The sequence below is a fragment of the Homarus americanus genome, unplaced genomic scaffold (genome assembly GCF_018991925.1).
Source record: "Homarus americanus isolate GMGI-L3 unplaced genomic scaffold, GMGI_Hamer_2.0 scaffold32276, whole genome shotgun sequence".
In the NCBI taxonomy this organism is placed as follows: domain Eukaryota; kingdom Metazoa; phylum Arthropoda; class Malacostraca; order Decapoda; family Nephropidae; genus Homarus; species Homarus americanus.
Window position 1 is genome coordinate 7,674 of NW_024715029.1, and position 8,985 is coordinate 16,658.

Here is an 8,985-nt window from a genome sequence, read left to right on the forward strand (position 1 = left end):
TATCTACAGATCCCCGAACTGTGGCCCACTAAATCAAAGGAACTTAAGAACCTTAATAAACAATGCGGCGATGCTCAACCCCAGCCACCTCCTTATCATGGGGGACTTTAACTATGGCGACATCGACTGGAGAAACGAGTCAACCCCGAATGACTTGAATAATCCTGCTACTCTTTTTGTAGAAACTCTGAGAGATAATTTTCTGTTCCAACATGTGAGAGACCCGACACATTACAGAGGGGAACAAACACCCAAGCCACTTGACCTCATCATAACAAACGAGGAGGGTATGGTGGCCAAACTGGAACACCTTGCCCCAGTTGGCACCAGTCACCATACAGTGTTGTCATTCAGATTTAACTGTTACCTAGTTCAAGATAAGGCCAGGCCAAGGTGCAAATATTACAAGGGAAATTACAATGGGATGAGGGAAGAGATGAGGGGTATCAACTGGCCTGACTTATTAAGGTACAAGAACGCAGACACTACGCTGAATATCATAACTAGTAAAATGACCCATTTGATCGATAAATATATACCCAAGACCAAACCCAGTGCTTCTAGGAATACGAGGGGATCCCTACACATGAACCATGCGGCGGTCGACAAAATTAAGAAGAAAACCCAGAAATTCAAGACGTGGGTTGGGTCAAACGATGAGCAAGACAGGAGGATGTATGCAAGAGCCAGAAACCAAGCAAAGATAGAGTGTAGGAGGGCTGAAAAGGAGTTCCAAAGGCTGGTTGCACGCGAGGTCAAGTCAAACCCAAAGGCGTTTTACCGCTATGCAAAGTCGAAATTGAAAACGCGAGTAGGAGTATCAGACCTGAGGCTTGAAGATGGTAGTTACGCAGATTCTGACCAGGATAAAGCTGAGGCATTGAACAGCTTCTTTTCCTCAGTGTTCACAAGAGAGGATGCAACTAACCTTCCTGCGTTTGAGGACAGACGGTTCGACACAGCACTGACCCACATTGTGTTCACAGAAGAGGGTATTAGAAATAAACTGTCCAGGCTAAAGGTCCATAAGAGTCCTGGACCTGACATGGTGCATCCTAGAGTGCTAAGGGAGCTGTGCAACGAGCTTGCAGAGCCCCTGAAGATTCTGTTTTGTAAATGCCTGGATGAACAAATGGTCCCCAGTGAATGGAAAGTGGCTTATGTGAGTCCTATCTTCAAGAAGGGCGATAGGCACTCCACGAACAACTATAGACCGGTGAGCCTGACCAGCATAATATGTAAAGTACTTGAGAGTATTATCAGAGATGCAGCGATGGAACATCTACTACGAAACAACCTTGTAAAAGATTGCCAACACGGTTTTATGCCGGGGCGCTCTTGCTTGACACAATTGCTCAAGGTATTGGATATTTGGACCCATATTCTAGAACGGGGTGGTAATATCGACAATATTTACCTAGATTTTGCCAAGGCTTTCGACAGTGTACCCCACGAAAGGCTGAAAATCAAACTGGAAGGGTACGGAATTCGGGGAAATGTCCTAGCGTGGATAGAAGACTTTCTACATGACCGCAAGCAATGTGTGGTGATTAATGGCACGAAATCGTCATCTGTACCTGTAACAAGTGGGGTACCGCAGGGTAGTGTATTGGGCCCGCTGTTGTTTGTTTGTTTCATAAATGATATGCCTGACGTTGTACACTCCTCCATACAAATGTTTGCCGATGACGCCAAGTTATTTCGGGAAATTAAGAACCAAGCGGACTGTGAAGAGCTGCAGAAGGACCTCTGTGGGCTCCAGGAATGGTCGAAGGAATGGCTGCTGAGATTCAATGTCACGAAGTGTAAGAGGATGCACCTGGGGCGTACCAACGGTAAGGAGGCGTACCATATGTCCCAACGGGATGAAGAAAATGTACTAGTTGAGACTGTGTGTGAGAAGGACCTAGGTGTGTATGTTGACAATGAGCTGAAGTTCTCGGGCCATTGTGAGAAGAAGGTAAATCAGGCAAATAAATTATTGGGTCTTATAAGAAGGTCGTTCAGATATCTAGACGGTCCGTCCCTCGTGACGATCTTCAGGAGTGAAGTGCTTCCCCATCTGGAGTACTGTCACCCCATCTGGTCCCCGAGATATGCTAGGGACTGTCAGTTGGTTGAAAATGTTCAAAGGAGGGCCACCAAGCTGGTGCCTGCACTTCGGCATCTCAGCTACCCTGCGAGATTGGAGCGCCTGAACTTGCCTAGCTTATACTACAGACGGGCAAGGGGGGACCTAGTTGAGGTTTATAAGCATCTCAGGGGGCACTACTCAGTTGAGTGTCCTTACTTGGAGCTGGCGGACGCTCGCCCCACAAGGGGTCACAGCTCAAGATTGAAGAAGCCGCAAGTCCGGAAAACCGTGAGGGCAAACTTTTTCGGAGTGAGGGTTGTAAACTCTTGGAACAATCTACCAGAAAGTGTTGTGACGGCACCGAGTGTGAGCTCTTTCAAGAGAAGACTTGACCAACACTGGAGCGGGTTCAGGTACATTCAGGAGCCGGTGCATGCCCAGTATTTGCCAACAGTGCGTGACAGAGACGTGACCGATCGCCCGGGCGGCTAGCGAGCCGACCTTTTGGTGAAGAATATAAAGGAAAAGAGTCGTGACCGATCGCCCAAGCGGCTAACAAGCCGATCAGTGGCGAAGAGGATAAAAGTAAAAGTAACATGGGACGGAATCCACACAAATTTGATACGAGAATTGTTCTCAATGGCAGTTATCACATTTCTTTTAATATCACATACAACTTTAGACATAGAACCTGACGGGCTCTTCATTGATTTCAAAGCACTTTGAGTGAAGAGCTGGTACTGTGCCATCGGTATTCCTGAAATGCTGTAAATTGTATGCAAATATTAAACAGTGAAAGCAAGGAGATTTTATTACAGTAGTAGGAGCCTCCAGCGACTAGAGAGGTATTAGGTAGTTGCGTTTATTTATTATTTATATTCAAGAACTTAGAATATAAAAAATTATTTTGAAGTAATGTATTCTGTTCTTTTCTATAATTGCAGCTATTTCTTACTGTAAACACTAGTTTATTATGCTACAAATTAGATTGTCATAGATTATGTTTTCGGATTGGCAACTGAGCCGGCCATCAAGGCCATGTGGCCCTGTCCCACTCAACTCACTCCAGGTAAACTAATGTGAAAATACATTATTATTACTATTAGATTTGAGAAAGAATATGTCCATGATTTAGAAAATATATTATCAACTGATTTAAATATGTTGGTTTGTAGATCTATGATTTAAAAAGAAATATTGACAAAGCTTAGTGTACAGATGGCGGTCTGTAGAGATGCTGTGTTGAGTTAGGCAGACAAGACAACGATTATGGTTGTCTCCTGAGAACTAGGCAGGATATGTTTGTTATAGTCTTGCCTGAGAGAAGCATACCTTAACATGTTAGTTCCCCATTTCGTATTAAAAGGTCAAATAAATATGAGTGGACCAATTAACAAGTAACATTGCTCTATACTTGTTCTGTAATGGGGTGACTGTTTTCTATTATTTTACAAATAATTATATAAAGGAATAATTTATATTATTATAGCAACAACTATTTATTTACTATAAATGTTGATGGTTTATATGTAGACTCACTCACTGTAGAGGGAGCTGTAAAACACACAGGATTCATAATACTGTGCCTCATCTCTCCTACATAAACAGCCTTAAGGTATGAAGACACTAGACTCACTCACTGTAGAGGGAGCTGTAAAACACACAGGATTCATAATACTGTGTCTCATCTCTCCTACATAAACAGCCTTAAGGTATGAAGACACTAGACTCACTCACTGTAGAGGGAGCTGTAAAACACACAGATTCATAATACTGTGTCTCATCTCTCCTACATAAACAGCCTTAAGGTATGAAGACACTAGACTCACTCACTGTAGAGGGAGCTGTAAAACACATTGATTCATAATACTGTGTCTCATCTCTCCTACATAAACAGCCTTAAGGTATGAAGACACTAGACTCACTCACTGTAGAGGGAGCTGTAAAACACACAGGATTCATAATACTGTGCTCATCTCTCCTACATAAACAGCCTTAAGGTATGAAGACACTAGACTCACTCACTGTAGAGGGAGCTGTAAAACACACAGGATTCATAATACTGTGTCTCATCTCTCCTACATAAACAGCCTTAAGGTATGAAGACACTAGACTCACTCACTGTAGAGGGAGCTGTAAAACACACAGGATTCATAATACTGTGTCTCATCTCTCCTACATAAACAGCCTTAAGGTATGAAGACACTAGACTCACTCACTGTAGAGGGAGCTGTAAAACACATTGATTCATAATACTGTGCCTCATCTCTCCTACATAAACAGCCTTAAGGTATGAAGACACTAGACTCACTCACTGTAGAGGGAGCTGTAAAACACACAGGATTCATAATACTGTGTCTCATCTCTCCTACATAAACAGCCTTAAGGTATGAAGACACTAGACTCACTCACTGTAGAGGGAGCTGTAAAACACACAGGATTCATAATACTGTGTCTCATCTCTCCTACATAAACAGCCTTAAGGTATGAAGACACCACAGTATTTGACGACGAGGATGGGATAACTTTGTATAGTAACATATAATAGTGACAGGTTGTGTAATTGGCACATTTAAAATGTATTGGCAATAATCTTGGTAAAGTGGAACAGATGGCTTACACCAGAAGGAGAAGTTCATTTCATTAATTTTGGGCAGTGGATAGTTTGGCGTAACGGCTAAGTTCCTACAAACGTTATTTTACTGTGAGTGTGCTCTGATTGGCTAAGTAATTTCTGTGTAATATGACTAGGGGTCCGCTCCCCGGCTAGGCCGGGAATCGAACCTGTGACATCTTGCTTGCCAGGCAAGAGCTACCTAACTTTCTCCTCCCGGCTAGGAAGTTAGGTAGTTCTTGCCTCGCAAGCAGGATGTCACTGGTTCGATTCACTGGCCGGCGGAAGTTGTTTGGACACTCTTCTTAGTCCCCCTGGTCCCTGTTCACCTAGCAGCAAAGTAGGTACTGCTGTAAATCGAAAGTTGCAAATTCGTATTCAGGGACAAGTTGTTGGAGCTTCCAATAACTTGCTTAGACATAAAAACCATTGACTCTTCAGGTTTCTACGCCCTCGACTCTTCAGGCTTCTACGCCCTTAACTCATGAGACGTAAGGCAAGCATGAACTTAGCATGCTTCCCTGTTGGGCGCTGTAATCGCTTCTGCGCTTCATCTTACACAAGAATGTGTGTGTGGGGGTGCCCAATTAAAAACAAAAATTAGGTAAGGTTAGGTAGGTTTCTTTGGTTGGTTAGGTCAGGTTTTATTAGGTTTTAGTAAATGTCGCATTTTTTATAATGCTGTGTGCTCCACCTCGGCTGCTGTGTGCTCCTCCTCGGCTGCTGTGCTCCTCGCTGCTGTGTGCTCCTCCTCGGCTGTGTGCTGCTGCTGTGTGCTCCTCCGGCTGCTGTGTGCTCCTCCTCGGCTGCTGTGTGCTCCTCCTCGGCTGCTGTGTGCTCCTCCTTGGCTGCTGTGTGCTCCTCCTCTGCCGTTGTGAAGATGCTGATGCCGTCCCACTATGAACAAATGAATCCAGTGTTGACTGCTTGGTGCTACTCTTCTTCATCTCCTTATAGATCTCAGTGTAACAACCAAGACTGTCCTCAATGCTGTGTTGAACCTTGATGTTATGTGTATAAGGTCAACATTGTATATACAGTAAGCCTCTCTCAGTTCCTGTAAATTCAGTTGCCTCTGAAGATGTCTTGAATACAGACAAAAGCTAAGGTGCTCCAGTGTTTACTTAGTTGACCGAGAGTTAGCAGTGAAGAACACACGCGGTGGCCGCAGGACACAGACTGCGGATGTAAACAAACCCAGACGCACCAAGCGATGCGTGGTGCGTTTGGCGCTTGATTTAGCAAAAGAGTTCAGTAAATCGAGAGAATGTAACGGAAAGCTCGATTTAGCGGAACTTTTGATTTAACGAACAGGAGTGGCTTGAATTAGTTCATAAATCTAGAAAATACAGTACAGTATAGTATTGTATTTATAATACTTGTACAGGTATAAGTAGAATGGAAAAGTATTTTGATAAAGCTGTAATTAATTTTATTTTGTTTTACCGAGTTAGAAATTTCAAAGATTATCATTATTTCAGTTCCTGTACAGCTGCAGTAACAATGGCCCTGGAGGACATAAAACAGTGTTGCTTGCTGCTGGACTCCAATAGGGTCACAGACCGCAAGGTGAGGAACAGATGGAAGCTACATATAGCAAGCTTTATGTACATGGACTGTTGTCTTTATTGAAGTGTTGATACTGTAATCCTTAAATATATTTCATGCCTCCTATTGAAGTTAGGGAGAAATATAAATTGGTTCACTCTTTAATTTTCCAGGTGTTTGCCTTTCGAAATGTTATGTTTGGAGTATACAATCCCTCAAAAATTCTTTCAAGTAGCTTTATAAAGGTTTGTTTACATTAAAATACCCTGTACAGTCGACCCTCGTTAATTTGGACTAATAGGGGGGAAGGGTGTCCGTTTTAGCCGATTGTCCGAATTAACCGATTTAGGGGTTAATATTCCATTTTATTTCAAAGTCATTGTTTTCGTCACGATTTTATCCCACTTTCCACTGTAATACGTACGTAATTTCAGCAAAAATATTACATTTCCGTGAATGTATTATATCAAGCACAGTATGAATAGAATACCATTGTAATATAACAGTATTTTAACCGAAAACTACTAAAAAATCGAATAACATCTCAAGAACATCGGAAGGTTAGGTAAAGTCTTTTGTTTTCGTCATGTATTTTATCCTATTTTACATTGAAATACATCACGTTTCAGCAAAACTACTATTTATTTCCAAGAATATATTCATTCAGGCGCAGTTTAGGTAAAATATACGTGTGATGTAACAGTTTTTTAACTGAAAACGATTCGAAAAACACGTGCCCTCTAGCCCTGTTCAAGGAGAGGACTGGGAGAAGCTGTTTGGTGCTGCAGACGATGACAAGGAAAATGATTTGGATGAATTTTAATGAAAATATTCAGAAACATGGTATCGTAGTATTTATTCAAGTCAATTAGGATAGAATATTATTGTAATACAACAGTTTTTTAGCTGAAAACCAATCGAAAAGCGATTACGGTAACATCAAACACGGCTTAGGTTCGAGCAATTCAGATTTTCATGGTACGTATACGTATACAGGTGTAATAGATAATTTTCATTTAACAAAATATTAAGCAACGGTGTTTACGATGTATATTAATTTTATATCACTTCTCGACTCATCAGAAAGGGTGCGATCGGCTGCAGCATCTTTTAAATAATTCAAACATTGTTTCACATTTGGATACCAGGCCTAGTGACAGCTTCAACTGGGACCAAGTCTTCTTCAGTGTGAAGAAATACTTCCTCAAGGTTGGTGACGGTCAACACTGTATTAGTTTAGTTCAGCTTTTACACATTTTTAATAATAAATGGAGAGCTAGTTCACTTTTATACTGAAAATAGTTGTACAGTGACTGCACAATACATCTATAACTCTTAAAAGATGTACAACTTTTGATGATTACAGTGCAGTACAGTAAAGTATAGTACAGTGCAGTACAGTACTGTACAGTGTAGTGTAGTACAGTACTGTACAGTACAATGCAGTGTAGTACAGTACAGTACAGTACAGTGCAGTAAAGCACAGTGCAGTACAGTAAAGTACAGTAAAGTACAGTACAGTGCAGTACAGTACTGTACTGTACAGTGCAGTACAGTAAAGTGCAGTGCATTACAGTACAGTGCAATATAGTGCAGTACAGTGCAGTACAATACAGTACAGTGCAATACAGTTCAGTATAGTATAGTACAGTATTATACAGTTTAGTACAGTACAGTATAGCACAATATTATGCAGTATATTACAGTACAGTATAGTAGAGTACAGCATAGTACAATATAGTACAGTACAGTTTACTGGTAATGATTGGGTCCAAGTCAGTGCTAGAAAAACTTAGCACCTTATTTCTAAATCAGTACTATTCTGTACTCTACTGTACTGTACTCTATTGTACTGTACTTGGAACAAAAAGAGGTCTCTTGGAAAACATCTTGTATAACTCTGAAACTTCTCATAATAGCAATATTCTGCATACCTGTTCTGGTACCTAAGAGAACTTTTATTGTACTGTATAGTTTTGGGAAAGTTATGTCCATCTCCACAAGCTTGTTTATGACTTCTACATCAAAATTAATAATATTTTTGTGTGGTTTAGTGTAACAACCCACAAATGAATTGCAGTATAGTACATAAATTTGGCTAACAATCACTTAATTTTGAGAAATAGTAGACCCTTTGATATAGCACCTATAGTTTGACCAAAGCTATGAGAGAAAATTAGAGGTTCCGGTAAAGAGTCGCTGGTTAGGCTATAATTTTTATCACAAGCCAAGAGGCATATACAGTACAGTAATTGAAGCCAAATGCAACAATTCTTAGTTTGCATCGCCGTTTCAACTCCCATAATCCTTTAAGCTATCCGCCATCTTGTAGGTATAGACGCTATCATAAACAAACATGCGTACTCTGTAAACGTAAGTTCTACATAATGGTGAATTCATGTGTTGTCGGATGCCACAATACATCTAAGAAGAAAGACAAACCCTGATCATTCCTCACTTTTCCTGCTGTCAGTTATAATCAAGGAGATAAAACACAGGAATTGTCTACGAAGAGGAGGGATTTGTGGATTTCTTAGGTAAACAGAAAAGGGTGGTTGCCTTCCAAACATTTCAAGGTTTGTTCTGACCATTTCATTGAAGGTAGGCTACAGGCTTCTCCTGGACCGGCCATACAATTACAATGGGCACATTGTACTTCCCCACTTACCTTGACAATTAACCATGACTAATGGTGTGGCATTCACTCAAATGGCGAACTCTGCCGAACACTAGAATATTATCACCGAAG

At 41.2% G+C, this 8,985-nt stretch overlaps 1 long non-coding RNA gene across 1 annotated transcript; it reads left to right on the forward strand.

Annotated features, from left to right (window-relative positions):
* Positions 1-3,092: 3,092 nt before the first annotated feature.
* LOC121854517 lies at positions 3,093-7,446 on the forward strand. The gene is made up of 3 exons (XR_006086561.1): positions 3,093-3,143; positions 6,170-6,257; positions 7,320-7,446. It is a non-coding gene; the product is annotated as an uncharacterized LOC121854517 (long non-coding RNA).
* Positions 7,447-8,985: the final 1,539 nt, after the last annotated feature.